Source organism: Mandrillus leucophaeus, unplaced genomic scaffold, assembly GCF_000951045.1.
Source record: "Mandrillus leucophaeus isolate KB7577 unplaced genomic scaffold, Mleu.le_1.0 Scaffold271, whole genome shotgun sequence".
Taxonomy (NCBI): Eukaryota; Metazoa; Chordata; class Mammalia; order Primates; family Cercopithecidae; genus Mandrillus; species Mandrillus leucophaeus.
Window position 1 is genome coordinate 493,118 of NW_012102821.1, and position 4,142 is coordinate 497,259.

The following is a 4,142-nucleotide window of genomic DNA, read 5'->3' on the forward strand; positions in this document are numbered from 1 at the left end:
GCCTGTAATCCCAGCACTTTGGGAGGCCGAGACGGGCGGATCACGAGGTCAGGAGATCGAGACCATCCTGGCTAACATGGTGAAACCCTGTCTCTACAAAAAAATACAAAAATCAGGCAGGCATGATGCTGCTTGCCTGTAGGTGCAGCTACTCAGGAGGCTGAGGTGACCTGAGCCTTGGGGGGTGGGGCTGCAGTGAGCTGTGATCACACCACTGCACCCCGGCCTGGGTAACCAAGTGAGACCCTGTCTCAAAAGAAAATCCAAAAAACACTAATTGGACACCAAAATCCTACCCCACTCTCAATAATGGATAGAATAATTAGAAAATCAGTAGATACAGATGACTTGACATCACTAGACACCAACTGACATCTCTAGAACACTCCACCTGGCAAGAGCAGAAGTCACGTTCGCCTCAAGTGCACATGGTCTCCGAGGTCAATCATAGGCTGGACCATAAAATAAGTCTTGAGAAATTCTAAAGGACTGATATACACAAGGTTTCTTCACTAACCACAGGGGAATGAAATTAGAAATTAACAAAAGATATTTGGGAAATCTACAAGTATGTAGACCTTAACACACTTCTAAATACGCAATGGGTCAAAGGAGAAAATCAAAATATACTCCGAGCTGAATGAAAATGTAAACATGACATACCAAAATTTATGAGATATAACTAAAGCTGTGTTTCAAGGGAAATTTATAGCTGTAAATGTCTAAATTAGAAAAAAAATCTTAAATCAGCGTGTAAGCTTCCATTGTAAGTAATTACAAAAAGAAATGACAGAACAAATTAAACTCAAAGTGAGAAGAAGGGAAATTAATAAATATTAGAGTGGAAACCAATGAACTAGAGAACAGAAAGAAAAAGATAAAGTAAAAAACAATCAAATATCAATTCTCTGAAAAGATCAACAGAATTGACAAAGATTTAGCTAGATTGACCAGAGAGAGAGAGAACACAAATAACTAAAACCAGGACTAAAAGAGGAGACACCAATTCCAATCTTAAAGAAATTAAAAGGATTTAAAAGAAATACTACGAAAAACTGTTTGCCAAGAAATTATGCAAATTAGGTTAAATGGACAGATTCTTACACATAAACAAGAAAGCAGTTAGAAGAAAATATAAGATTAAATCTTTGTGACACTGATTAAGATTTCTTAGATATGACGCCAGATGCACAATTAATAAAAGAAAAAGTTAATAAATTGGAATGCATCAAAATGTAAAATTCTGTACTTCAAAGCACCAATAAGAAAGTGTTAAAACAAACTATTGATGGAGTGAAAATATTTGCAAATCATATATCTGGTGTGTGTGTGTATATATATATATATCTGATACTGTATATTCAGTATATGTAAAGAACTCTCAAAATTGAACAAAGGAAACAACTCAATTTTTAAAAGGCAAAACATTTCAACAGGTATTTCACTTACATATACAAATGGCTAAAAAGCACAAGAAAAGACACTCGCCATCATTTGTCATTGGGGAAATGTAAATCAAAACTATAATGAGATATTACCTTTTACCCACAAGAATGGTATGTATTGCTACAGATGTACAGAAAGTGGAACCCTCAGCCAGGTGCAGTGCCTCGCGCCTGTAATCCCAGGACTTTGGGAGGCCAAGGTGGGCAGATCACTTGAGCCCAGGAGTTTGAGAACAGCCTGGGCAACATGGCAAAATCCCATCTCTACAAAAAATATAAAAATTAGCTGGATGTGGTAGTACTCACCTGTAATCCCAGCTACTCAGGAGGCTGAGGTGGGAGAAGCAATTGAGCCCAAGAGATTGAGGCTGCAGTGAGCCAAGATCATGCCATTGCACACCAGCCTGGGTGACAGAGCAAGACCTTGTTTCAAAAAAAGAAAAAAAGAAAAAGAAAATTAGAACCACTATACACTGCTGGTGGGAATGTAATGTGGGGCAGTCACTTTGGAAAACAGTTTGCTAGTTTCTTAAAATGTTAAATATTTATTTCCTGTATGACTCAGCAATTCCACTGCTGGGTATCAACCCAAGAGAAATGAAAACATACGTCCACACAAAGTCTTGTACATGAATGTTCATAGCTGTGTTGTGCAGTTTAAAATAGCTAAAAAAGGCCGGGGGCGGTGACTCAAGCCTGTAATCCCAGCACTTTGGGAGGCCGAGGCGGGTGGATCGCGAGGTCAGGAGACTGAGACCATCCTGGCTAACACGGTGAAACCCCGTCTCTATTAAAAAATACAAAAAACTAGCCGGGCGAGGTGGCAGGCGCCTGTAGTCCCAGCTACTTGGGAAGCTGAGGCAGGAGAATGGTGTAAACCCGGGAGGCGGAGCTTGCAATGAGCTGAGACCCGGCCACTGCACTCCAGCCTGGGCAACACAGCGAGACTCCATCTCAGAAAAAAAAAAATAGCCAAAAAAGCTGAAAGAGCCAAAATATCCTTTAACTGATGAATGGATAAACAAAATGTGGTCTACCCGCACAATGGATTATTCAGCAATAAAAAGGAATTAAATACTGATACACACTACAACATACATGAATCTCAGAAACATTATTCTAAGTGAAGGAAGTCAGGTGCAAAAGACCGTGTAACATAGGACTCCATATGAATTGTCCAGAAAAGGCAAATCTACAGACAGAAAGTGATTGTCTGAGGCCAGGTGGGAATAGGGAATGACTGCAAAGGAGTTCCAAGGAGTTTTGAGGGGCTGGGGATGGAAAAGTTATAAAATTTATTTCACAACTCTGTAAACTAACTGAAAATTTCATTTGAAACAGGTGAATGTTATGGCATGTCAATGACACATCAAAAAAGCTATTTCTTTTAATGGTGCCATCAACCCCAGCCCATTGATCCTAAACTGAAGGAAGACAGATGCTAGATGTGTTCAGTAGGGCTCCATCAAAGTTGATTTTTTGAAGTTGTGGGCACCATTCCAAGTAAGGCCAGGTCAGGTCTTACCAACGCAGGCCACCATAACAACTGTCTTAGTACTGACTGTGTGGTTAAGGTAAATATTAAAAGCCAGTGCCCTTATACAAAGGCTGAAATGTAACAAAATCCTACCAAGAGTTTTGCCTAGACCTTTCCTGGGCCTTCAAGCATGACAAAATAACAAAGGAATTCTTAACAGGACCCATTTAGGATTGAACACATTTTATTGGGGGTCTGAAGAAACTCCCCAGGCCTCCACAAATAGGTTTACTGGGGGTCTGAAGGAACTCCCCAAACTCCCACGATTTAGGAGACAACATAAGGTTTTAGGTTAAGTAAATTTACTGAGGATGCAGAGGAAGGTCTTCAGGACTCAGACCTTAGGTATAGATTAAAAGAAGTCAATTACTTATGTCTTTAGATGAATGCACACTTACATGTAGACACATAGCTTAGAAGGTATATAAGCTCTGGAAAACTGTAATTTTGAGTTGGTCTGGCGATAATTTCCAGGTCTTATCCTTGTAACTGGTTACAGAAATAAAAACTCTCTTCCTCCCCAGTTCATCTACATCTCATTATTGGACTGTGAGAAATAGCAGCCCACCCTCAGTTTGGTCCAGGAACAGTTTGATCTCTTCTTGGCCAATCTCCGGTGAAACCCACCAGAATGGAGGAGAGCCAGGACCTGGTGCACTGTCAGCTTCCAAAACTCCTTCATGTGGTCTCAGTCCTTCAGGGATTATGATGGGTGTGAAGGAGCTGGGCATTCTCTAAGGAGCCAGCATATGACACCCAGCTCACCACCCACCAACCGCATCCTCACTGTCATCTCCAAGGCTCTTTCATGTTCTCTTCCTGCCTTTTGGGGGGCCCCTCTGACTCCACCACCCTGCCCTCCTGCCCTCCCCAACAAGCCTGACTGATTTCTGGAGCAGGGCCTTCCCCATGTGAGCTCTTCTCCCTGGCATGCTCGTGCCCTAGATTTCCACACACTGGGTCCCTTGCCATTGGTATCCCTAGGGACACCTGCTCACCAGCTTCCGGCTGCAGGCACGTTCTAGCACAGGCCTGCTTGTTCTCATCAGTGTTCAACCAACATTGGCTGAATCACTAAATCAACATGCAGAATGTGGGTAACCTGAGAATGGGCACTCATTTGCCAGGTTTCTCGAAAGACCTAATCTCTTAGTCTTCAA